Here is a 27,656-nt window from a genome sequence, read left to right on the forward strand (position 1 = left end):
GTTGTAGAAGTGAGCTGAGGCAGCCAAGCCTCAATGCTTGACCTTCCTGACTCTTAGGCTCAGGTGAGCTCTCATCTCTTCAAAGGCAGGTCCCGAGGGAGCAAGATGGGAATCGTGTGTATATTGATAGGGTTTGGGACCACCTGCAGGAGGTTGCAGTGGGGAGTTCTAAGCATCTTGAGAAAATTGTCCTCTGAGTAGGGAGACTGAGAGACCAAATGGACCAATGTGATAAGCAGTGGGAATCCTGAAGACAAACTTGTAATCCGGTGTCTGTTAAAACCATCAGGTCTAACTGAGACTATATCGACTACTTGTACTTCTGTCTGATAAAAATGACATTTGCTGAATTGTCCTCATAATTCAAGGTCATCAAAGCAGTACTTATTGGTGCATTATTTTTTGTTTCCTTCTCATTAACAAATGAAGAGAAAAAGACCAAGCTATCAGAATGTGCTGCCAGGTCAGTAGGTCCAGGGTCCAGGCTCATGTCTATTTCTAGTAACACGTAGCCCTTTTTGCAAGGGGGCTGATTGTTGCAGGTGTGGGATATCCAGGTCAGAAATATAGATCCTCTGTAGATTTCCCACCCCTGAAGTCTCGTGGATAGAATGGAGAGGAATAAAAGGAAGGATAACCTGAAGGACATGTGCAAAACCTTGGGCAACAAATCGAGGCAGAAGGGAAGCTACCCTGGGGTAGAGGCAGAAATTTACAAGCGGGAAGTTAACTTGAAGTGAAGGCTGAATGTCATGAGAAGCAGGTAGAGCAGAGAATGGCTAGAGCTTTGGAGACTGAGAACAGAAGCTGGGGGCTGAGGGCTTGCAGAGAAAAGTTTCAGATAGGGAAGGGAGAAGTAATTGCCAAAGGAAAAAAGATGCTAGATAGAGATACTAATAAAAACAATCAACAAAGATCAATACACATCACTCAGGCAGGTAAGACCAAGAAAAGGATCCCCACAGAGCAGGTAGGTATAGGTTCCGGGGCATCTCTTTAAAACTGAATCAGTAAAATTCATCTTGCCAAGCTGTAAGACTATTTGAACTGCGTGAGTTCTGACTTAGACCTGAATCCAGGTTTCTGTATAGACCCGACAGGACCTTCAGGTTGGAAGAAAACAGGATTATTAATGGAGATCAAGAGTATTTTTGGACATCAAATGGTTCTTACAAAATGGCATTTTGATTTGTTACATATAAATGAATCAGAAACACGTGCTAAAATTTGTCTTGAAGCACATAGATGTTTTTAAAGAATTAAGACTGGAAAGTGCTGATGCAATGCATTTGGCCATCTGATGAATAAAAGAAATGGAAAATAGGGTTTGAGCCGTTCTGCTCAACCCAAACCACTAACGGGATCTCGTAATCCTACTTTGTCATTTTGGGGGTGAGATTCCTGTTCTCCCTCAGTGACCATATTTTGTTACCTTTTCTTCACTGAATGACTCACTCTAACATCAGCCTGAAAAGTTTTTAAAACTTCCTCATAGGTGTCTTCTGAAAATACCATTTCTTAATCTGAGACTAGATCAGGGACATTGCCTTAATCTGTGCCCAGTTTAATACCTACCAGAATTTGTAGCTTTCCTTGTATCTCTTAGAAATAGTACCTGCAATGAACTGCACTTGTCCCATCCTTCTGTGATACACTGATTATGTGAGTGGCTCTTGGTCATGCCTCTGGTGGCAGAGGCAGAGATGGGGAGGACCCAAGGGCCCCAAATCTCAGCTGGCTGCCTCCCCCTGTCTTTCTAGGGAGGGATGCTGAGACGTGAACAGCATTGGCCTAGAGCTCTGTCTCCAAATGTGAAATCCCTGGTCCTGGTGATTTGGGCAGAACTATGGACATATGAACACTAAGCCCTCCTTCTGTCCATGCACTTGGGCTTGAGGGGAAAACATCCCTCTTCACCCAAGTTTCCTAGGCCTGTGCCATCCATTAGAAATATAATGTGAGTCATAAATGTGCGCCCCATATGCAACTGTAGTTCCTAGTAGCAGCTGGAATTAATTTTAATATGTTTTGCTTAATCCAATATATCTAAAATATTACCATCTCAACATTTAATCAATGTTAAACATTTATTAATAAGATGTTTTACATTTTAAAATTTGTATTAAGTCTTTGAAGTCCTGTGTGTATTTTCCACCCAGAACCTACATTTCAAGTACTCACTGGCCACTTGTAGTCCCAGACAGCACAGCTCTGGGACTACATTTTAATGCTGGCCTTCAAGTTGTATCACTGATGACAGAAAGTATAAGAAGTTGAATTAAAAGAGTGAAGAAGCTAAGGGAAAGGAATTTCATTCCTTTCAGAAATGTTTCTCAGGGACTTCCCTGGTGGTCCAGTGGTTAAGACTTTGTCTTCCAATGCAGGGGGTGTGGGTTTGATCCCTGGTGGGGAGCTAAGATCCTGCATGCCTCAGGGGCCAAAAAACCAAAACATAAAACAGAAGCAATATTGTAACAAATCCAATAAGACTTAAAAAAAAAAATTTCTCAGAGTGTAACCTACAAATTTTCTGTGTCAAAATCACCTGTGATACATTTTGTTTTTAATAAAAATGCAGAGTCCTGGGTCTGACCCTAAATCTACCTAATCAGAACCTCTAAGCTGGGCCCTAGGAATCTGCATTTGTAAAGCTCCTGGGCTCGTTCTCTTGTACACTTACTCCTCTGGTGCCCAGAAGAGAGGTCACACACGGGGGCTGCTCTCCTCACAGAGCAGCTGTATTTGCTTTGTCCCTGAAGTGTTTTTACATTTTTGCCATTGTTTTAAAATCAGGAACACACACACACACACACACACACACACACACACACACACACACACATTTTTTGGATTCTTTTGAAAACTCGGAAAATCTATAAACTGGGGCCTGCATTTCCACCTGGCAACAACTGGCTAGAGGTGACCAGTGGGCATTCCTAGAGACAAGAGCTGGCCAGTTTGTGACTGTCCCAATTTGGCCCATTTCATTCCTCCAAGTTACATGCTAGCCCCCAAAGACTTTTAACATTCAGTTTTACAGTAATTTTATACTTATAGAAAAATTGCAACAATAGGTCAGAGATTTCCCGTACCCTCTTCACTCAGCTCCCCCTGCTGTTAACATCTTCCGTAACTGCGGTGCCTTCGTCAAAACTAAGACCTTAACATTGGTGTAAGACTATTAACTAGACTGCAGACTTGATTCGGATTTCACCATTTCTTCCACTCGTACCTTTTTCTGTTCCAGGATCCAATCTGGGATTCCGCATTGCATTGAGCTCCGTGGCCTTTTCAGTTGACCATCCCCGGTCTAGCGCAGCGGTCCTTAGCTGTCTACTGCATGCCTCCTCTCCGCTGGCCCTTACCCAGGTCCTGTCAGGCCCTCCAGGGTTAGGTGACTTTTCCCAAATGCTAGGCAACCCCAGACACACTTTAATGCCACCAGCTGCACTGGCCGTGCAATAACAGCTAGAGCTGCAAATGGAAGCACAATCTTGGCATGTGCAGTGTGGAAAGAAATCTTCCCGACAGCGGCTTGCAGGCCCACCTGAACTCACTAATGGCAATGCCAGGAGCGCCATCTTCTAATAAGTAGGGCAGCTGTATGATTTATCTGGGAGGATTATTACATGTCTATTGTGTTCAGGTGGGACCAGAGGTGCTGGATTTGTGGCCACACACCTTTGTATGCAGGTACTTTTTCCAAAGAGCTCCTGAACCCAGTGTCTTTTTGGTGTGTGGAAATGCTTAAATATCTGAATCTCCCATCCTAGTAGTGAAATTTAGACATATAGAGCTTTCACTTTCTTTTCTGGCTCTGCTGAACATATAAATGTTCTTTCAGTCCAGTAGGACTAAACCCCTCGAGAAGTTGCTTTTATTTCTTGGCCAACCTTTCCTTGAGCAGTATTCCAATTCTGCGGTGCCTGACACCACTAACTAGCATATATGCTGATTTGCCTTAAATGCAAGAGCAAATCCAATTAACAAATCCAAGAGGAATACGCTGGAACACAGCCATTCTTCCAGGTGGAAATATCTTTCTGTTAGACATGCTTCTTGTACTCTTCATGCCCTGTCCTCCGTTTGTACATATAATCCATGGCCCGACTGGGGGAATTTGGAGTCTCATAAATCCATCTTCACAAGCTCTGGGGGGCAATGGCTAACGCGATCAAAGACTTTTTTTTTTTTAATCTTTATCATTTCCAGGGCTGTCTCCCTCTGATTCTGACACCTGAAATAATTCAATAGACAATTTAAAGGAAAAGCTTTTTGCACACAGTGAAGTTCTGGAAAGGAAGCCAGTTAAGATCACATAAAAGCCAAGATCCAAACAAACCAAAATAACTCAAGGCTATCAGAGGGCTAGTTTGGGCTACTGGGATGGTGCCATAAATTGTCTTCTATCTTAAGCAGCTGTTAGTGCAAACCCAGAGTCACTCAGTTTCCTGGATGATTGTCTGGCAGTTTAACCACTGGGTTTTGTTGTGTCTTAAAGGAGACAAGACCTCCCAAGAATGCATATACTGTTTGTAGACAACACTCTGCCTTTTAAAAGCATCAGTTCACTTCCAGTTTACTGGTTGGTACTTGTTCAACCTCAAAAGGTCAGCTCTACCTTGCACAAGACAAGAAAATTACCTTAGAAGATAACAGCTCAGATTTGTAAGAGTCTTGGGTTTTCAAAATACTTTCAAATCTATGATTCCACTCTATTCTCTCAGTGGCCTTGATTGGAGGATAAGATGTAGGTTATGTATTATCATGATCTGTCAGAGGAGAAACTTCATTCCTAAGAGGCATTAAGTAACTTTCCTAAAGTCATAACCTTCCTAGCAACAGTCAGTCTGGAAATAGAAAAACTAGGTTTGTCTCAAGACTTCTGAGCCCTATTCTTCTGTCATGGTGCCCGTGGGCCACTTGGGCCCTTGTGATTTCTCCCTTCTTCCTAGCAAAAGGCCTCACTTGGGACACTTAAAGGTGTTACCCATTCTAGAGCTATTTGTATCTTAATGGAATTCAGAACTTTAAACTGAAGCTACAACAGTAGAATTCATAGCAAGTCAGAGAGTGGAAAGGGCCTCTCTTGATTCAAGGAGTCAGGATAATTCTGGCCGGATGCAGACATGCTTGTTGTTAATCTTCCAGAACTGGATTTCAGTTCCAAAGTCAGGCTCAGTTTCCAAAGTCAGGGTTGGCGATGAGTCCTGATTAATGAGCTTCTTAGATGTGCGGAATCAATTAGATCAAAGAAAATTAATTGTCCAAGGAGTCTATTGATTCCAAGCTAGTCTTTGTTTTATTTTTACTAGCTGAACAAAATCATTATACCATTGCTAAGTAAATGAATAAACAAACAAAAGTATTTTAATTTTCTGCTAAAATAAAAACTTAATGGTTCTACTCTAATTCCAAAAACAATGCTTCCTAAACCAAACAGAGGGTGTTGAGTTTGAGAGAAAAAGAGAAAGTACCAGAACTTGAATACATTTTGCTCTCACATTAATTCATTGTTAGAGAAATTTCCCAATGTCTGCCTACCTCCCTCTCCCTAGGGGTTTCCTATGGGTCCTCATTTTCCCAAGACCTCCTAGCACCTGAGGTCCCACTGATCTCTCTTCCTCCCAGCAGTGTCTTTGGGACCTTGGGGGAGGGATGGTGCCTTGCATCTTGCCTCCAGAAGCTAGTTGCCCTCATGTGGTTTGCATGTGTTCATAATGACATGCTCGGAGTGTGTCAGCCAGTACCATCTGGGGCGCCTCATGCAGTGTCTGGGAGCCCGTGACAACTCAATCTCAGGCCAGAGGATGGGGAAATATATTGGATGATTACAATTCCCTTTCAGGCAGAGAGACTCTCTGGCATTAGGATGTCCACATCTGCTAAACCCATTATAGTCTCTGTTCCTCATGAGTATTACAATAAGAATAGTCATCAATCTGGCTAAATCACAGCTCCTTTCTGGCCACTATTCTCTGGTCTGATCTAGTCTGTACCTAACCACATGTTAGGGTGCATCAGTCTCTAATGAGGGCTGCTGGCCAGCCTTCTGCCTGCTTATGTTGGAAAAGTCAAACCAGGCCACTTGGTACTGAATTAACAGTCCCTGAAAAGTCCGAGGCCTCATATCATCCTAGGGGCTAATTGCTGGGGAAAGGACCTGTATCCTGAATTCAACACATCTGGCTCCTAAGCACTTAATGTCTGTACCAGGACTTCTCAATCTTTAGAATGCATAAGAATTACCTGGAGAGTTGGTTAAAACACCATTCTTGAGCCCCGTTCCCCACGAATTCCGATTCAGTGGGTCTGGGGAGGCACCTGGAAATCTGGTGACCACACTTTGAGTAGCACTGTTCTATCCCCTTGCAATGAAAAGTGTGGTCCCCATACCACCAGCATTGCTATCACCTGGGAGCCTGTTAGAATTACAAGTACTATGGTGCCACCCAGGTCCACTGAATCTGAACTTATTTTTCAATAAGGGCATTCTTTGCACCTTAAAGTTTGACATGCACTGGTCTATACCATTCATTTAGTGCTGAACACGGAGTGGCATATCATGGACTTGGAAAGATCCTCAGTTCAGATGCCCTAGGTCCTTGCCTTCAAAATGGTAGGTTATTAATTCTATATTGCTTTGATTTATCAACTTTCTATGGATATCTGTGCCTTTCACCTAAATTGTAATAACCTCAAAAAGCAGTGGCCTTGTCTTAAAATCCTTGCACAAAATATCCTGCATATAGTAGGCACGTATCAAGCATTTGTCGGTCAATTGGTTGATTGTGACAATATTGCATAGCCATCTCATAAAAGGAAGGTATGGTCTCTGTTTCATTCATAAAGAAAGCTGTATCACCAGCTGTGATCTGTGTTTAGTTTTTCATGTAAATTTACAAAACAGAAAGCTGAAGAACAATCTCAGATTTAGTGTCTGAACTCTCACTGGCATAACACCCATGTTCTGAGGCTGTGTTTATGGGGAAGGTAGCTACAGTAAATAAAGAGTTGGCTGGGAAGTCCTTGTTCCTCTCAATTCCAACTAGTATTGTATTTGAAAAGGTTTACTTCAAGGAATGATGTAAACTCTAAATCAGGAGAACTTTAAAAACAAACAAACAAACCAAACCCCACTTGAAAACAGTAACTGATTTTGTCATCAGTCGTTTCAAATAGACTAGACTATCATTCTTTGGGCATTTTGAAAAAGGATGAAGGCCTCATCAAACCTTAATGCTTGCATCAGAAATACCTTCCAATGCTAGCTGGCTAGCTCTCACCCAAAGCTGGAGACTTGGCTCTTTCATGCCCCTGAGAGCTGGGAGGAACAGAAGATATATTCAACAACAAATATTTATTGGTTGCCTACTAGGATTCAGTGTGGTCCACAGGCCAGCAGTATCAGCATCACCTGGGAGCTTGTTGGAGATGTAGAATTTCAGTTCCCAGCCCAGACCTACTGAAACAGAATCTGCATCTCAATTATTTGTATGCACATTGAGGTGTGAGAAGAACTGGCACAGAAGACCTCTATAAGGACAGGATGCAACATTAAAGTCAAGACCTCAGTGATAAAAAGAAGGTACCTGCTATTTGGCTGGTCAGGGGCAGAGCCATCAAGCACAGGAAATACAGTTTATTGGCCCAAGACATGAGTGGGGAGAATAGAAAGAAGGCCAGTGTGGTTGGAGCATGGCAGGAGAGGGGCAGATGGTAAGAGCAGTGAAAACCATAAACAGGAGGCTGATCTATCATTCAAGAAGGAGCCTATCCTTCCTTGAAACCACTGTTGGGGGCTTGAATTTTTTTTGAGAGCAGAACAAGACAACCGATAGTCTTCAGGCAGGGAAGAATCATGATCTGATTCAGATTTGGGACATGTTTTTGAGATAAAAATGCTCAGGCTTAGTTGGTGAATTGGATGTGGGGTAGGGCTTCAGCAAGTGGGGTATGAGGAGAGAACTTGAGAATAATTCCTTGACTTTTGGAAGATTATGAAACAATGGGTAATAATTAGTCAAATCCATTTCCCCTGCCTTCACTAATCAAGTTCGTTTTAAGACTTGCCTGTCCTCCAAGAGGCAGGTGGCCTAAACAAGAAAATGTTTGCCTGAGTTGTTTTCCAGGAAGTGGAGTCAGCTGTGTCTGGTTGGAGCTGAGCTGGATAAGACTGGAGAGGACCACGACCCTCCAACTGGGCATGGGCGAGTGTCCGCTCCGTGACCTTCTGACGTCAGAAACTGAAAAGAGGCTGAAAACCCCACCCTCAGGGCGTGCTAAGCGCCTCCATTTAGGACGGGCAGAGGCCTGGAGCTTAGTTACACCTGAGCAGAATGATGATTATTGCACCTTTCCCCGAGGTCCCCACGCCTGAGACCCCACTGCTTCTTTATTCGTTATTCTATAAATACCTGTAGTCCCTTGCCTTTGCGGGGGTAGCTATGAATCTTGTTCTGCCGTCCTCTTGGTTGTCGCCTAAACCTCGGCATCTCAACGTCTTAGCTTGCTCTCCAGCAGACAGAACAAACCTGCTCACAGCACTAGTGGTAAGATGGGGAATACGAGAAGAAGAGGGTGTTGGGGGGAGGCAAGGGTGAGGGGTGGAGTGGAAAGTTAGACTTCAGATGCTATGAAGGCATCCACGTGGAGAGGGGGCTTGGCAGTTAGAGCAAATCTGAGGAGGAAGGCAGAGCAGGGCCGGGGGCGTGTTTGGAATCTCTAGACTCTCAGATGCCAGCCATGCTGTCCTCAATTTTAAGTTGTAGGCAAAGGGCCCTTCGGCAGAATGTCAGAAAAGAAGTTCTAGTGATGTTGAGTCGTTTTCCATATTATCCTCAGTATTCTGTGAGAATACGGAAGCTCCACCTTTTCAGAGAGCCATGAAACCAACAAACCCAGTGCTTGGGGGTCACTCAGAAGTAAACAGAGGTAGACTCTGAGCATGCAGTGTTCTGAAATCCTGTTTATCCTTCATTTATGTGTAACTCCCCTAAGTATGATTATTCACTCTCCCAGACCAAAGCAAATTAGAATTGTGACCTTGTTTATTGTTTGCCTCTCCTGCTAGCATATGGCTGCTCCATGCGGACAGCCTCTTACCCACCCGCGGGCGTGTAGTGAAGGCTCAAAAATAGTCCTTGAATAAGAGGATGGGAGTGGGGGAAGCTTTCTAGAGACAAATACAGCAAGACAGGGACACGTAAAGGTCTGACATCTAGGAAATCATTAGAAAACCTGGTAGAGCTCAATAAATCTAAGACCCCCAAGACATTGACCTAGGAGTTTTCCCAGCGCAGCTCATAACTCACCAGGCCCTGACGTCATTGCTTTATCCGTCATGCAGTAAAATTATACATGCTGACGAAGATGACACTGAGTCATCAAGAAGAAGCTGAAATATGTTCAGTCACTAGATTTAAAAAAAACAGGCAAGGCATATGAAATCTTTAAAGTCTTTTTTTTCAAAATAATGGTTAAGATGTATATTTTGGACCTGAAGTCTTAGGATAACCCAACAACACATATACATGGAAAGCTTTAGCGCCGACTGATACTATCTGTATAAAAGAGACAAAACTGCACTGTTCTTCATAAACAATTACCTTCTGCAAACTCTAGTATTTAGTTTTGTGACGACTACATGGTTCTAATTACCTATAACATCACCGAAGATGAACAAGACTTTTCTGGAAAAATTACAGACTCTTGTTTTGTGCTAAGGAGGGCATTTTCCTTCTGAACATAGTTACCACTGCAAGCAGAAGAAGACGAGGTATCTGCATGAGAGTAAACAAAAGCAAACCACCACCTGAGGATAGATGAAGGGATAGAATCCATGTGTGTAATTACCACTTGGAAAGCCTGCTGGTTATTGACGAGGCTGAGACACCAGGAGCACAAGCTGTATTCCTGTAGGTCTCAGTGTGGAGCAAACCCACACGTGCCTTGTACACCATGGGTGCCCAGTAAACAGGAGAGAACAGATAAAGATACATTTCTGTCCTACTTCCTTTGGAAGGGTGAGGAGTAGAGGTGGGGTCTCGGGCACCTTCAGTCCTGTGAGCTTTTTCATCTGTAAGGGATCAGAACGAGTATGTTAAGATGGCCATCTCTGAAGAAACTACCTAAGACTTTGGTGTTGTGGAAGTGTTGCTGCTGAGTTTGGGATGGTGGTCTAATGTCAGGTTAGCACAAACGAAACGAAGGTCCTCTCGAAAGATGTTTACTAAGTTCTTTTCCTCAACAGCATTAGGCACAGCACACACACACTTCTGAGGGCTGAGACCACGTTCTACTGCAGGAAATCTAGGCTGCATTTGGGGGCTGAAGGTGAGATATGGGTTTGAGAAGCAGCTGCTTATTTCTGTCGATCTGACCTCGTGACAGTAGTTGTGAGACAATTTGGAAATAAAAATGTTTGAGATTCAGGCCCATTGTACAGCATGGGGATGTGTTTCCCCAACATCCCTGCCAGGCAGCATTAGGTACAAGCACCACCTAAAGTATGCATGTAATATGCAGTTCAGAATGACTACTTCCCTAGCCACAGTGACTCAAATCAAAAATAGAATCTCGAGAAGAACTACATCTAGGGGGAAAAGATCTGTCAACTCCCAATAAAAGAGGCCCACTGGAGCATGAGCTATAATCATAATAAAAGGTAATGATAATCCCCAGTAAAACTTTATAGAGAACTTCTGTGCTAGCACAACATTAAAGCACCTTAATGGACCATCTCCTCTAAACTCCACGGCCCCATGCGGAAGGTACTATTAGCTCTCCACTGGCAGCTGGGGAGACTGGGAGGCCAGGTGGAAGGCTCCCGCGGCAGTTTAGGTGAGAGGATGGTAGCTAGCAGAGTGGGCGGTGAGGCTTAGAGAGACTGAGACTTTCCTAAGGTCGCAGGACAGCGGCTGGTAGAAGCAGCAAGTGCTACGACGGCCTCCCTGTGCGGAGCCTGGGCTGGGCTCATGGTGGGCTCCATGATTGTATATTGAATGGGTCAGGTCCCCACCCCTCCCCCCAAGCCCATCCCTAAGCCCACTGAAGCTAAATAAAGAAATATGGAAGACAGGCAATTAACAGGGCAAAGAGAGCCTTTTCAATTCTTCTCGTAACAGCTGGGCCAAAATGTCAAGTTTTATACACATCAGAATATGGTGCTTTGAGTATTAAAATACCTCCAGATACACAGACATGTCTTTACGGCTACTCCGCGAATAGAAGTTTGATAAGAGAGAGCCACCACGCCCAGGAGGAAAAAAAAGTCTGAAACCCTAAACTTTTGTGAAATTGGCTCAGAGACAAATGTCAGCATTTTCACCTCTTTTCCCATATGGCAGGAGGCATTTCACACTATTTTCCATAATAAATCTGGTAAGTGATACGAGTACTCTGCATGCCAAGAGACATATAATATGTGTATCAAAATAGATGTCTAGGTTGGCTTGTGACATGAACCAGATTTCGGCAACTGAAGTGAACAAATCTGGCCTGGCTCTGGCTCAGTGAATGGGTGCACAAGATCCAGGATCTCTTTCTGCTTATTTTCTTTTTTCCTTAATTTTTTATTAATGTTTCTCTTAGGTTTGCTTATGCTCTAAAAACCTCTTGACCATCTTGATAATTTCTTCTTATTAGCAACCCCTTCATCACTTACAGCCTTACTGGGCATTGTTTCCAGCTGATGGTAAGAGCAGGAAGACCCAGGAATTTACTCCATCCAATCAATATTTAGTGAGCTCCAGCTCTGTGCCAGGAATTGTTTTAGGCACTGCGGACACTGTTGTGGGCAAAAGAAAACTCCCTGCTCACACAGAAAGGCTGACAATAAACAAATGAACAAACTCATGCAATATGTCAAGTGACGATAAATAATATAAAGAAAACAGGGGCAGGATGGATAGGGAGTGACTGGGGGTATCAAAGGCCTCCATGACAAAAATGCCATTTTACCAGAGACTACAAGGAAATAAGGGAGCCATGCTAGTGAGAGAGCACGGTAAGTGCCAAGGCCCTGGGGTAGACTTGTTTATACTAAAGGACTTGTCGGGAAGCCAAGGAGGCCAGACCAGTAAGAGAGAAGGTCAGAGTTAGCTAGGCCTCGTGGGCCCAACTAAGGGCTTGGGATTTTACTGAGTGAGATGCGAAGCTATTGGTGGGTTTTGAACAGAAGAGGGACGCGGGCTGACTTACATTTTCAAAGTTTATTCTGGCTCCTGTTGGAGAATCTACTGATTCGGTGGGGCAAGTGTGGAGGCGGGGAGGCTTTTACAAAAGTCAGCCTAACGATGACAGTGACGGGGGCTGTTTTGAAGGCAAAGACTACAGAGTCTGCTGATAGATAAGATGTTGAGTATGAGGGAAATTAAGATAATTTCACCTTTTTATTTTGGGGGGAACTTTGGTTACAACTACAAACTTTGCAAATACAATGTATTGCCTACAACAAAAAGATGGTTATACCCCAGTTGACAACCCATTTTGTGTTGCATTTTGTGCACATTTCAATCCATCAACAGGGTGATTGGAGCCCAGAGTATGAAGCAACGGGACTGTGCTGGTGCTGAGCTCTCATCACAGGTCGTTCTGGAGCATCCCTAAGAGGCCTGTCCCTTTTAAGTCTCCATAAAGTAATTATTAAAAACGAAAATGGGTGGCTCTTCCCTGGAGCCCTTTTAAAGGGATGACTCTATGTTGAATGGTCCTGTTGTAACACTATCCCTATGGAAAAGTCAATTTTCAAGTGAATTTACAAAATTGTCCATTTGGGTGTCAATCGGGCAAGCTAAGCTCTACGGATAAGCTGCTTTTGTTTCTCCAGGGAATGGCACTACTTTTCCATGTGTTAAACAATACACAGGCCGAAGGAAGAAGAGGTGAACACCTTTGCCAGTGCTTGTCTACACCTTAAGCCAGCTTAGAGGCTTGTTGTCCATTTTCACTCAAGCAAGTAGCCTGGAGCGCCTTAGAGGTGGGTCCTGTATGCTAATCATTTAGACTAGACCAAGGTCGATTGTTCCAGCTGGCCTTGATTTTTTCCTCTGGGTGATTGCACACATGCCTCCCCTCTGGGCAATTACCATATGTTCTAGGAGCAGATCTAAGCCATGGGAATGCAGAGTGAAGTGAGTAGCTCCTGGGGACCACCTCGCCTTTCCTTGCCACTGCTGACCTCTGCTGCTGCTGCGGACTAGAGCGCAAGGCTGCAGAAGGTCCGTTACCTGGCAGTTTCTAGCTCTCCCAGCTCCCAAGGAGAACTGTGAATAGAACCAGCATCCAGAGGTCCCCGGAACTGGATTTTTCTTCTCTCCCCAAGTGAAGCGATCAGAACAACACAGACGGGGTGCAGAGGCAAGCTCTCCTCGGGGAGCCTATTATTTTGTTCTCGCATACCCTCCCTTGATCCACTTCGTGCTCTGTCTCAGAGAGTGCAGACATAGAGTGAAGCGGTTGGAGTTTCAAAATGCCATGGGGCAAACTTGGGAGCTGGACCACGATGTGGGAACGGAGGGGTTCCCTGGGATACACCATGTGCTGACTCAGGGTTGGTTCCACTTAACGTGTTCTAGAACCAGGTACAGTGGCTTGAGGAAGAGATGACAGTGGTTGAGTAGTTGGGGGAGGCCCGGGAGGAGGTGGCCGGGAATGGCTCACAAGGACTCTGACAGCGTGACTGCCCCTGAGGACCCTGACAAGACTACCCGGATCTCGGGGGCCCACGTCCTTACTTGGGCAGGCACGAAAAAGATGCAAGGAAGTTCCATAACCTTTGGCCCAACATCCTAAGGGGAAGCTCTAAGAACACCTAACCACCAGGTCATATGCTAATAATGCAACCCAAGTATCTGCCTCCCTGATAACTTCCAGGTCGTCTAGTTTTCTGAGGTCCTTAATGTTCAGATGCATTGGCTTGATCTTTCCTCACCTAACTTACTGTGGCAGCCCAGATCCACCCCGTAACCCCTTCCTTATTTTCTCCAGTATCCTTTCTAGAAGGGGGTTGGTCCTGAGCTAGTTCACACCATGCCCTGGTCCTTTGCTGTCTCCTGGCTCCCAGGCATCATTCTTGGCTCCTGAGGCTGCTGTCCTCACTTGGTACCACTTCTGCCAACTCTGGACCCATCTACTCTTCCTTCATCCCTCAAGACACCACTCACTAAGGTATCCTGAAAAGCAGACACTGCTAAAGTTCTGGGGGAGGAGGGGAAGAAGGGAATTACAATGCAGAAAAAAAAAGTCCAAGAAAAAAATGTCAAACCCAAGAGACCTCAAGCGAACCGCCCTGTTTTTCAGCTCAGCCTCCCTGTCCTAAAGTTTCTCTCTCGTGAGAACCTTCTTCTCCATTCTGCTTTGTCACTTGTTCTGGACTGCCTGAAAGAGCCGAGGTTCTGTTAGTGTAGTAAGAGAAACAATTAAGTCCTCTGGTTCAACTTGGACTAGACTCTAACCCAGGGAGGCCAGGAGTACTCACTGCCTGTGACCACGAAAGCTCATTATGGCCATGGTGGACATGGAATAAAGCGCCTGTCTTGCCGGACTCACAGCGTGTGCTCTGGACCACTACCCCATACTGCTTGCTTCCTTTCCCTCCCTCTCCAAGCTCAGCAGGGAAATGGAGAGACAACAAAAGAAAGCTGAGGAGGAAATTCTCTTCCCCCCAGGAGAAGCAAACATTTCATCCAAGGGGACACATCCCATGCCTGTACGCAGTCATCAGGTCTCTGCCTGGACCTTTATTTGCCTCGACTCCAGCCGTGGTCAGACTGGGGGTTCAGACCGAGTCTGGCTCTGGTGTCTCTTGGATGAACTGCGTGGAGCCCAGTCGGCTCCAGCTGAGTCGTTGAAGTCCTAACGTTGGCTGCAGCCCCTCCCTGGTTACCGGGGGCTGCCAACAGCGTCCTGCGGCTTCGTCCCCGGACTCTCTCTGTTCAGTTCCCATGCTCCAGCTCTAAGAGTTTGTAAATGTTTACCACACACAGACCGAGCAAATGTTTACAATGAACCTTTACACAGAGCCCAGAAAAGCTCCCTAATCCACAAAAGTGTCCTAGCAAAAAACAAGCCCACTGAGTTCCAGGTGTGCCCAAGCTGCCTGCTGCCTGCACGTTGCATGGGTCCTTGCAAAGGCCAGGAGGTCCGGCTGCAGCAGACAAGTGTCCGTGCCTGTGGTCTCTGTGAGGCTTTCACAGTGAGGACCTTCATTCGGAGAGAGTACAGTAATCTTTCATGATTCCCATAAATCAGAAAATTGCATACGTCAAAGAGGGTTAGGTCACTCTGGGGGCTCCTGTCTGGATTTTAAGAAACAGAAAAAAAAAAAAAAAAAAAAGGCATGTTCTGTACAGTGAAAGAAGCAGAGGAGTGGGGGGGAATGTTATGAATTGTGTTCTGAAAAATTCAGCTCAACAGTTCTAATAGGGCCAATATCTAGGCTACAATATTTGGCTGGATGTGTTATGCAATTCATCTTCAGCAGGCAGACACACACACATGATCTGACCCAGAGCCGATTAGTTTTTTTATGGAGTTAAATCCGTCTGTTTATAAGCTGAAGAGGTTTCAAAAAGGCTATTTAAGGAGGGGGCCATGACTTTTCCGCTGATATGTTTGCCTTTCCATCATTCTGGGTTGCTTTTGTTTGATTGCGGTTTCTAAGCCTAAGAGTGGGCAGTATTGGGCAGGACGATTCCAGCTGTCTGAGTGCTTGGATCATTCATCCTTAAAATGAGGGTGAATGGGAAACCCTAGGCTGGGCAAGGGTATGTGGGTTGGAGGCCCGAGTTAGCTGTGCAAGTACAACCAAATGTCACCTGGATGCGGGTTTTAATTAGTGGCAAGGGAAGAGAACTTCATTTCCCAGCATGTCTTGGATCCCTTTCCCATATTTCTCTCCCCAGTGGATCTACGTCTAGAGGAGGAGATGCTCCCAAATTACCTGATCCAACACCTGCCGTGACAGAGATGCTAAAGTTACCCAGAGACCCACTCCTTGGCCTCCCATGCCAGCTTTTCCAAAATTACCCAGCCTTTCTTACTCCGCTATCCAAATTCATCTTCAGCAAACAAATATTAGTGACCCTAGGGGAGAACATCATAGTGTGCAGCTGAACGATCTGAGCGATCATTTGTTAAGTAAACCACTTTTTACAAAGCGGAAGGCAAGAGAAGTAGAAAGTTTGCCCAAGGCCATAAAAAGGGCATCCGAGTTAGGGCTAGAACTCCGCTCCCCATACTCCAGCCTCCCTTATGGTCTACCCAGGGGGGCACAGCCAACAGTGAGGCACTGGTTTGTGAGGGTGGGAAGTGGATATGGCAGGCTGAGCTCACCACCCCAGTGTTAAACCTCCTCTCTTCCTAGTCACCACTCCTAGGAGAGGAAGACAAAGATCACTTACCTACCACCCATCCTCAGCCAAAGACCAGATCACAGAGCTTCTCTCCCAGGAGAAGGCTGCTCCAGAAGCAGGAGTTTCCGGACTATTTCTCCCTGCTCACCTCTCCTCCTGGCTCCTGAATGGGTAACGATGCGCTCTCCTAGTGCTCAGTAACCAGAAACCACTTATGCCTCTACCAAAATGCCTGATTTGTATCCAGATTTTATCCTACCATCCAGCAGGATTCATCCAAATGCTTGTAAATTATAGGACTCAGGGAAGAAGTAACTGACAACTTTGTTGACCACGGGAAAAATAAGCCCCCTCCCCCGCATCACCTGCCCTCCTCCCAGGTACTTTCTCTAATTGCCATTACTGTGCTTTCCCAGTACCAGATCTGGTCCAGTACACTCCCTCTTGCTCTCTGCTCAGGATCTCCACCAGACAGGGACCCACAAAGCTTCCCCATTTGCCCCCTCAGAGTTATGTGACAAATTTACAAAGGGCAAAGAGCCGCGTTGTTTAGATACAATGTCTTACCTCCTGTTCTGCATTCCAAACTGCTGATTGCCAACAATAAATCTGAGCACTGATTCAAATCAACTTTTGTCACCCATTGTCTCGAATCTGCCACTAATTATCTGTGTGACCTTCAGCGACCTTAAATTATAACTTTCTCACCTACAAAATGGGGGTGATAATAAGAACTTATAGAGTGACATTTATTGGGCCCTTCCTGGGTCTCTGGACAGTGGGGATCCCCAGTGAACAAGATGAGATGCTTGCCTTCAGGAAGCTTGTCCAGAGGTCTCCGTACAGAATGTGGGACTCCACGTCAGAAAAGTTGCCCACTCTTGCACTAAACTAAGAGTCAGTACCCAAGAACTCTAGAATAGTATCTTTTTGGTTGGAAAGCTATGTGTAGAGTAAAAATCTATTTTATATTTTAAGTACAGAGAAAATTGAGAACTATTTGAAAAAACTTGCACTGTTTTCCAATGATAACTTAGCAAGTTAGGGCAAATGTAGCAAACTTTGAAAACTCTGTAATATTGGGATTTGGGGGTGAAATATTTCTTGTGTTAGACCACTGTACTTAAAACAAGAATATTGATTAGGAGACAAGAAGAAACAATCCCTAAACAGCATTCTCTGAGTCAGACAAAAGGAAAAACACTAATTAAGTTCTTGAAGCTCTGCATGTAGAGCCAGAGTTTCCATGTCACAAGTATTTTCTCTGCACTTGCCAAGGTACCTAAGACTGTGCCAACTGTTATAGGAAATAAAGGAAAATGCTACCCATGGCTTTACTATGACTGAGCAAGAATCCGGATGGGAGGTGAAGACATACACAAGAAATGATACAATTCATTGCGGCGGCACCAGAAGAATTAGGAAGTAATGAGGGCTCCACGTGAGGAAGGGGCTTCAGGAATGGCTGTGGCCAAAGAAGTCAGCAATGGCTTAAAAGAGAAGCTGGGTCTATAGGATGGTGGATTATGGATGTTTGTACCACAAAGGGAAAGGAAGGGGAAGTAGATGGTGCCTGACCCGAGGAGGCCTGTACAACCTGGTGTCTGGCTGCCTCTGATCTCTTCCCCACCAATCTCTCCATTGCTTATCACAGGCCAGCCCCACCGGCCTATATACTTTCTCGCCCTCCCCAGACATTTGTCTCAGGGCCTTTGCACTTGCTGCTCTCTCTTCCCAGATTATTCATTCCCAGTATGCACGAGGATATGCCCTCCCTTCCTTCAGGGACTTGTCTGAATGGCACCTTCAGAGAAGACTTCCCTGCCCTGTCCTACCTCCCCTCAGCTCTCCCTCTCCCCATTCCCTGCTTTAGTTTTCCCCCGTAGCATTTGTCACCATCTGACATAGTCTATAGTTTATCTATTTTTTGTCATTGCCTATCTCTCCCTCCCAAAATGTGAGAGCAGAGAATTGTGTCCTCTGTGCTCACTGCTCCTAAGACACTGTGGGGCACACGGTAGTCTCTCCCTGAGTATCTGGGGACTGGATGAATGCTGCTCTCTATGGAGCTGGAATTAAACATCAGTCTTCTCCCCAAAGGTTTTCAACGGCAGCATCCCGGTGAATTTTTTCCATGGCAACAGAGCCTTGATAATCATAAAAGTCAACTGGAAAACATCATCTGCTTTGCCAGCATTTGCTCTACTTCCAAGCCTGCTAAACAGCATCTATTCCATCAATCAAGAAATATCCTCATTGGCAAAATTTCTGCAGAATAATCACTAAGTATGTCATCAGCTACATAAAAGCCTCTTATTCTCCAGCGATTCTGTAGAGTGTGTTTTGTCATTGTACAAGTGGCCTGCATTCCTAGGCAATTTGGTAAATAAGGCACTTTTTGGAGCCAACGTAGAGACTACTACCCCCTCGAAGAAAGTCCAACAACTTGCAATATCATGGTCAAGTAGCCCAGCTTTCACCAAGTTCCTTGCAGACTGGGTCCTCCATTCTGTGGTGAATGCTGTTCATCAAGGAACCAAATTTTCCTCGGGGCTTCCCCAGCAAGCACAGATAGGGCTCTATGGGGTTCTTACAGCAGGGCAAGCATCTGCCTTAAAGGGTCAAAGAGTCTGGGCTGCAGGCACACAGGAGGTGCCAGACCAGTTGGGGGGCTGCCTGCTGACCCTGGTGGCATGTGTCGCCAGGACCAGACTGTGTTAGGGGAGACCACTGGTTAGTATCTTCACTTGGAAACATGAGGATTCCCTGGGTGGTTGGCTTAAGAAAATCCAAGAAATTAAAGGGGGGGGGAAAGGATGCATTCTATGAAAGAGCGTAGAGTTTGTTTTATAGTTCTAGAAAGTACCATGACGTTTCCTCTTCCCCTCCCCGAGCGCTGCTCCTACCCCTTCCTTGGCCATCCAAAATCAGGAGAGACTTGCAGAGTTAGAAGAGCTTCAGTCTCTCCCCCCAGGAGGTGAGGCAATTCTAGCTCAAAGGACTGTCTCCCCAGGAGTTAATTCTCTCCGAGCTCTATGCTAAATCTCCACTCCAGGGAGTAGTTTCAAAGGCAGTGTAAACCTTTCTCAGGGATTTATGTAAACTAGCTAGTGACCCAAGCTTTCCTGACAAAAACTCCCATCCCCAGGCTCAGCTGTGCTCACAGAACTTTGCAATCTCATCTGCTCAGCAACAGCAAAGTCAAGGAACCCTAAAGGGGCTTTCTCAGCCAAGGGGAGCTGTTGGCCTCTTGTTGCTCTTTCTGGGCCCTGCCAAGAATGACATCATCTCTCTGGATCATTAGCAGGCCCTATCAGCAAACACTATCCCATCAGTCACATCAAAGCTGCCCCACATATGTTCATGCTGGTCAGGGAGCCAGTTTCTATCAGCTTCGTGCCCTGCTTTAAAAAATCCTGAGATGGTCTCATGAACTGAAAAAGCCACTGCTAGAATAAGTTTTTAAACACAGAGGGAAGATTCAGCAGGACACTATAATAACAGAGTATATGAATATAGAGTTTCAGATATACTGCTCCTCAAGGTATTCCTTCTGAAATTTTAAACAACAGTATTTATGACAAACACCTGCATTAGCCCAACCAACCAGTAAGGTGAGATCTGCCACGAAGCTCATAAAGAAATGGATATTACCTCTCTTCTCTGGGTCAAATATCCCCACTTGTGGTGGGAATAGCCCAGAGAGTAAGGGGTTCACTGTGTGGTTTTTCTGGGGTAGAAAATAGCAGAAATGATGCACTGCTGGAAGACATTCTCTATCCTGTGGACACCCTGTAGATTTATCTGGGCTGATCGGTATTCGGGCCAAGATGGGCACTTCAGAGACTATTAGCCCAGAGAAGGACCCTAGAGATCACTCATCCCTACCTTCTCATCTGGAATTCAGTTCAGTTTAACTGCAAAAGGGGAGTCTGAGGCCTAGAGAAATTCAATGCCCGCTGGACAGATAACTAGCTAACCAAAGGCCCTGACCTAGCATGAGGGGGTTACTAGCAAGATGAACGGTTCAGCTGGTAAAAAGAAAAGAGGAAAGGGGTGTGATTCATTATTTAATAATATAACCACCCAGGCTACCAGGTTACCAGGGAGCAGTGTTCCTGCCTCTAAGACATAACTGACCTCCTTCTGAATCCACGGGAACCTCTGCCATCTCCAAGTGCAACCAGACACACTGGGCTAGTGCTTGGCTTTCAAGAAGGGGCAGGTGTGCCGGGAACACAGCCAGGGCCTCGTCGTCACCCTGGTCTGCTTTCTCCTCCCACCTCCTGCCTTGGAGGGTCTGCTTCCCTCCTGCAGCCAAGCTCATTGTAGAGAACGCCAGGGGACAAAAAGGTCTTCTACCCCTGAGGTCAGTCTGTCTGTCAGTCCGCTACTGAGGGCCTACTCTGTGCTGGGCTCTGGGGATTCTGTGTGTTTCGGCAAGGACAAAATGGAACCGCATTAAAACTGCATAAGCGACATCAATTTCCTGAACCTTAAACAGGAATGCATCTGACAGCATCACTAACCGTGAAAAACAGTGGGTTTACTGATTTGTAGTGTTATAGTTTTTTTTTTAATATTTATTTATTTGGTTGTGCTGGGTCTTAGTTGCAGCAGGCGGGCTCCTTAGTTGTGGCTTACTGGCTCCTTAGTTGTGGCATGCGAACTCTTAGTTGTGGTGTGAGGACTCTTAGTTGCAGCACGCATGTGGGATCTAGTTCCCCGACCAGGGATCGAACCCGGGCCCCCTGCATTGGGAGCACGGAGTCTTACCCACTGCGCCACCAGGGAAGTCCCTCTATTGGATTATTTTTATTTTTATTTATTTTTTAACATCTTTATTGGAGTATAATTGCTTTACAATGGTGTGTTAGTTTCTGCTGTATGACAAAGTGAATCAGCTATACATAATTAGTGTCATAGTTTTAAAAACACAGACGAGCTAAATGAATTTGAAGCTATACTTTCTGAAGCTTTTGAATTAGATAGAATATTGTGTTCATCCAGGACCTCCAAGACAGGACCAAACATGCCAGGATTTATGAGGGGGGAGCTGGAGACAGCTGGGAACACCGCTATCAGACGGTGAGGCAGGCCTGACCCTGAGGGCAGGAGAGGGGCAGGCAGGCGGCAGGTGGCGTAAGGAAGGTCTGGCAGGGAGGCCACAAGCCCCACTCCGGCTGCCACAGGAGTCAAACGACGCCAGGGAATGGGCACTGACAGGGGCGCCAGCGGGAAGCGTGGCCTCAGTGCAAAGGTGGGGCAGGACCTCAGAGGGCAGCAGCTGGGCCCCTGGTCAGTTACATTCCCTCTAGAGGGAGGTCAGTGAGGCACGTTCCCCTGGCCGCCACGAACACCAAATACAGTGGCTGCACTGAAGAGTAGTTGCCAGAACCCAGCCTGGAACCTGTTTTTGAGTTCTGCCTCTGCTTTTAGCAGTGCCAGCTCGGGCACAGTACTTAACTCTGTCATGACTCAGTTTCTTCAGTTCTAAAATTTGGATTCAAATGGTACTGAATTGAATTCTCACAGGCCTATAATTAATCGGCATAAAGCACTCGGAGCAATGCCACATTCAGAGCAGAAACGCTCAGGGAATGTTAGCTTTTCTTATTGGATTCCAGTTTAGTTGTTGTCTGTGATGGGTTGAATTGTGCCCCCCCCCTTACACACACCAAAAAGATGTGTTGTAGCCTTAATCCCAGCACCTCAGAATATGACCCTATTTGGAGATAGTCCTTACAGAGGTCATCAAGTTAAAATGAGGTTATGAGGGTGGGCCCTAGTCCAAGATGATTGGTGTCCTTATAAAAAGGGGAAATCTGGACACAGGGACAGACACCCATAGAGGAAAGGCGATGTGAAGAAACACAGGAGGAAGCGTCCATCTAAGGCCAAGGAGAGTGACCTGGAACAGATCCCCCTCACAGCCTTCAGAAGGAAACGAGCCCGTGGAGACCTAGATCTTGGACTTCTGGCCTCCAGAGCTGCAAGACTGTTTCTGTTGTTGAAGCCACCCCATCTGTGGTACTTTGTTATGGCAGCGCTAGCAAACTAACACACAGTCCATTCTTACATTCTGAAACTAGCCCTTTCTGACAAAGTTTTGAGTGAGAACACCTGCCAGAAGTGGGTGCATGAGTCCCTGGCTTAAAGGGACTGCGGCTCTTCCAGCATCTTTAGCTGGGTGAGCATTTCTGGGGTCAGACCCCATCAGGCAGCACCCACTTCCTTGCAGCCACACATGCCCCCGTGTGTGGGTCCCCGCCCCAAGGGACAGAACAGGCGCCTTGCTGTTATTTTCAACCATGTACAAATTAACCCGCACTGGCAGACTTGGAAACTGACATTTGCCCATGATTGCTGTGAAGTGGCACCAGCACTGCTAGCGAATGACAGTGCTGGGCTTTATCGGAATTGGATGCTCCAGACAATGAGATTACAGAATTCAAGATGAAGTTTGCTGTGATTTCACGACTCAGCCCGAAAACACGTGGCCAAATAAATTGGATTCATTCAAGAGATTTGGGGGCACTTTTAAAACCCAGCCAGAATCTAATTTCTCCATCTGAAATTCAGTATGATCTTATTTCTTGTGAACAGTTGTCTCAGTGAAGAGACTTGGGGTTGAGGAGGATAAAGAAAAAAAAAGTAACATTTCTCTGACGTTATCTGTGGTTGTCTAAGAGTCGGAGCAAGTTTAATGAGCACTGATCCGAGTTTCAACCAATTTGATTCTTTGCATTACTGGAATCGGGTTCTCACTGTGCCTCTTATACTGTTTAAAATAAGGATGCTTTACTCCCCTGAGGTAGACTGGAGACACTCCTGGAGATGTCACAGCGGAGGTTAAGGCTGGAACCACCTCCGGGGACCGTGGCCCACCCCTCTGTTTGGCTGGACTGGATGTGTCCTGGGAGAATCTGTCCAATCCAAGCAGCTTGTGAGCAAAGGAATAGGTGGCCCTGATGTCACTTTACCCGTGGCAGCTCCTGCCCAGTCTCTTAAACTGATGAGTGCCTGTCACTCTGGATGAGTCATGGGGTAAGAAGCTAGTCCAAGTGGGGTGGCTTTTTTCGTTTCAAGAAGATTGATTTTTCAAAGGGTTTGCAGGAAGAACTGAATGCATGAGGTTGGAGGATATCCTGCAAACGTCAGATATTTCCAGGATAAAAGAAAATGCCTACAGGAGCAGACCCTCTCAGTTAAGTAGGTCTGGCCACGGGAAGGTGAAGCTGTGGGTGCATAACTCTTCCTCCCTTCCCACCTTACTGTGTCTCCTGGCTGGGCTTCCCCTTGATAAATTTATTACTTATTTTAGCATCTGAAGCCAGAGAGTGGATGAGTAAGATCAACCCCTGTGTCCTAACAGATTTAGAGCAAGAGGGTGTGGGCGAGAAGAGAGTAAATCATTGGTTCTCAACGCTGGCTGAACTTTAGAATCACCTGGAGAGCATTTAAAAACCACCTTTCCCAGCTGGAGCTCCAGATATTCTGATTGAAAAGGGCCGGCTGGGGCTCAGGCAATGGTAGCTTTGAAAAGCTCCCCAGGCTACTCCAATGTGCAGCCTGGGTTGCAGACCCATGAAGTAGCTTCTCACCTGAAGCAATGAGCTAATGACCCAGAAAGACTGGATCTCCACCCTGCCCCGTGCAGCCCCAGCCCAGTTGGCCCTCACTGATGGAGAAGCTTCGAGAAATGAAGGGACCCAGCCTAGCTGAGGGAGTCCCTGAGGTTGCCAAGGGAGGGGCCCTTTAGTCCAGTCCTGGTACCACTGGAATCAGGAGGTCTGCAGGGACGCCCTCCAAGGGCAGGGATTGGGGTGAAAAGGGGAGTGTGGAACTTGTTATGCCAGAGAAGAGAGGCCCCATTGTTTCTGCCAAAAAAGAGGAAGGTCGAGGCAGATGTTACAGAGTTTGAACCTGAAGCCAGGAATCTGCAGCGGCAAGAGGGTGCCGTGCTGTGGACCTTCCCTCAAGTCCCAGCACCACTACTCAGTGAGGGGCAGGTCACAAGTCACAAGGGTACAGTAATGGTGGTCTTCTTTCCCACCTAAAGAAGAAATAGAAGGACGTTATTTCCCCCTTTGACGTGGATGTTTTTGCATATGGTTCTATAGGACATCAGTTGCAAGCTGTGTTGTTTCTCTCTTCTGGAAGTTGAGGGGCGTTTCTTTGTCATTGGCAATGCCCTTTCTGGGGACTGCCCCACCCAGCTGCGCTTACGCTCCCCATGCTTCGGTGTCTGCGAGGGCTGGCTCTGCTTGAAGCGTGGTCACCCAGGCTGAGAGAGGATAAGGGTGACGTTGATGGGTGCGGGGCCGGCTCAGTCATTCAGTGCACCACCTGAGTCTTGCCTCAGAGATGTGCTTTCTTCTGCTGACGTGAGATCTAGGTGTAACACACAAGCAGTTAATGCCTCAGATGTGAGAGGAGCCATCGGTGGAGGTCTGTGGACTACAGCCTTGCCTTCTGTATTGCATTTAAGCCCCATCGTGGGAAAATAAAACCAGATTGGCTGTTAAGTGCTCAAAGAAGGATTCCCGAGGAAGCACCTAATCCCGCTGCTTTTGTCAGCCAGGCCTTTAATCCTTGTGCCTCTGAAGCCTTGTAAATGAGGGGAGAGAGTGTCCTCTGCTCCCTGGCTCCCACCTGGGATAGATTGGGAAGAGGCACTGCATTTTCTCACCTGCTTATATTTTGCTTCTGGGGGTAGTTCCTTCTACCTTATCTGGATTGAATATTTCTTGAAGCTAGAAATGCTTTTGCCACCTGCCCTGTCAAGGCATTCTAACTCAGATGGAACCACCCCCAGAGAACTGTGTAAATGCCTCCGCAGCCCTCTGTGTCACAGGGAGAGAGGCTGACCCCTCGCCGGAGCCCTCCAATTCTCCCGGAGGGCATCCCTGGCTTCTTGTCCTCCATGTAGACCGTGACTTGAAAGAAGAGGCATTTCCTATAGCCGGTTGGAAGAGACACTCGGGAATAGATCAGAGCTCTGTAAGAGCAGGAGTGCAGCTTTGAAACTGCCAGTCGCTAATTTTCCAAAGGAGACAGAATTGGTTTGGCTAAGTTGTTGGGCTCCTGTTGGCTGCACCCATCAGAGTGACCACAACTTCAGAGGGGAGAGACAAGCCATGGCAATGACAGCTCTGGAGAGGGTGTGGGCCAAGAGGGCGGAGCTAGAGGTAGAAAGCCACTCTCTCCTCTGTCCCTCCTTCCTGTTGTCAGAGAGGTTCAGGCCACACTCTGTCCAGCCACGGGGACCCACCCAGCCGGCCTTCCACTACTATTCTAAGCCCCCGAGTCAGCCCATAACCCACGTGGGCCACAAACAGTAGAAAAGGAATGACCTCTGGGGAAGTAGAAAGGGGTATGAAACCACAGGACTGTGCTTTGGGAAAGCAAAGTATTAGAATAAATCCTTAAGGATCTAATCTCATCCTCAGAAACAGTATTCCCAAACCATATAGGCCTCTGACAAGTGTTGGCTCCGTCCCCACTTATTAAAGCCGGCTGCTGGCCATATTATCAGGTTAAAGGCACAGCGAAGAGGTGCACTTAGAGATGGGCCACCAACAATTTCCTGACGGTGGAACCTCACGGAATTGGCTCCAGCCAGACCCTCCTGGGAGAGAGGGGACTGCAGAAGTGCCATTAAGTAGCCCAACGCAGTTATCTTGGATGACAGGGAGGGCAGTGGGCCCAAGAGGGCTTGTTGGGACTTGAGCAGCAGGGACCCCAGTTATACAGACCAGAGTACGAACTGGTCCCACAGACTACGAAGTAGACTAAATCGGGCAATGACTTAATCTTCTACTCCCCATTTTCCTCATGCAAAATAGGAATAATAATGTTTCTATCTCATAGAGCTGCCATAAGAATTAGTGAAGTAATCTGTCTAAAGCACTTTCCCTAGATGTAGAAAGTGTTCAATAAATATTAGACATTAATATTATTAAGAATGAGGCACAGGTTGGAAAAGAAAATCTATACATTTCTAGACACCCAAATTAGCCCCTTTCCAAGTGATTACATACATGAAATACTGTACTATTACACATCTCCTTTTACAAAAATGTCCTAAAATATGTTCACCATGCCTGCACACTGGTCCCCACGTGCTTTCTTTCAGACTCCCTGGTAAATGAGGTCTGGTTGTATGTTTTCAAAGCCGATTTTTGCTTTGAAATTATGCATTTAAGAGAACTATTGGTAAGGAACATTTTGGGTAGTTTGGATACCATGAGTCAGCAGAAATTTGAGTTCCCAGGATTATTGTCTTTTGTGTTGTTGAAAATTCGAGCAATTCATGAAAAAGTCTCTTTCAAGGTATATTCAGGTCTGGAGGGACTAAAGCATCAGGTATATTCAGGTCTGGAGGGACTAAAGCATAGTTTGTCTAAATGATATGTCTTTTAGGACATTCCTTAAATAATTTGCTTTGTTTGAGGCTCTTTTAACAAACCACATGTAATTACGTTCAAGTATTCAGCAAGTTAAGCCTCAAACTAGCGAATGCCAAGAAATTCGAGGTTCTGATTGCCACCCCAACTCTAATTCAGCAAACGGGCCTTTGTTCCTCCCCTAAAGCATGATGCCTTCAGAAAAGAATGCAAGCTGCAGTGTCCATGGCTTCTGGCTTCTCTCTGTAGCATTCCTTTCCATTATTTGGGCAGGTCTTTTGATATTAATCAATTCTAGTATTTATAAACAGTCCTGTCTAGGGGGAAAAGGCATATACATATTTTAAGACTGTCACTATGTGCTAATGATGGTGTGTCATGAGATTTTTGTTCAAAGACTAAGGATGAGTCAGAAACGAAAAAGATTCTAAATCCCAGTTCTCAATGGTTTATTATTCCTTATTTTGACTAACTTGCTTCTAATGTGTATTCATGCCTCCTGCATGCAGAAATATTGCTCTTATTAATCGCGGACTAGATCTCCATTGAATTCAATATTCTTCTTTTAGACCATTGCGACCCCAGATGTGGTTTTCTTCCCCTTACAGTTGCTTAAATTATCACCAGTGTATAAGGCAAAAACTGAAAGAAATAAGGCCATGCCTACAGGAAATCAGACTTCACACAAGTGTGTTGTGCAATTAAAGACAAAATGTGTAACTATTCTCTCCATGACCAGTCTCTACGCTGGATTCTCCTGAGCATTTGGTGCTCGGGGAGTAATGTGAATAGAAAAGCAAAGAATGGCTGGGAGAAAAGAGCTTCATCCATCCATTCAGCGAAGAGTTAGTGATGTCTAGTCTGAACCAAGTACTCTTCCAGGCTCTGAGGA

This window comes from Balaenoptera ricei, chromosome 3, assembly GCF_028023285.1.
Source record: "Balaenoptera ricei isolate mBalRic1 chromosome 3, mBalRic1.hap2, whole genome shotgun sequence".
NCBI classification, from domain to species: Eukaryota; Metazoa; Chordata; class Mammalia; order Artiodactyla; family Balaenopteridae; genus Balaenoptera; species Balaenoptera ricei.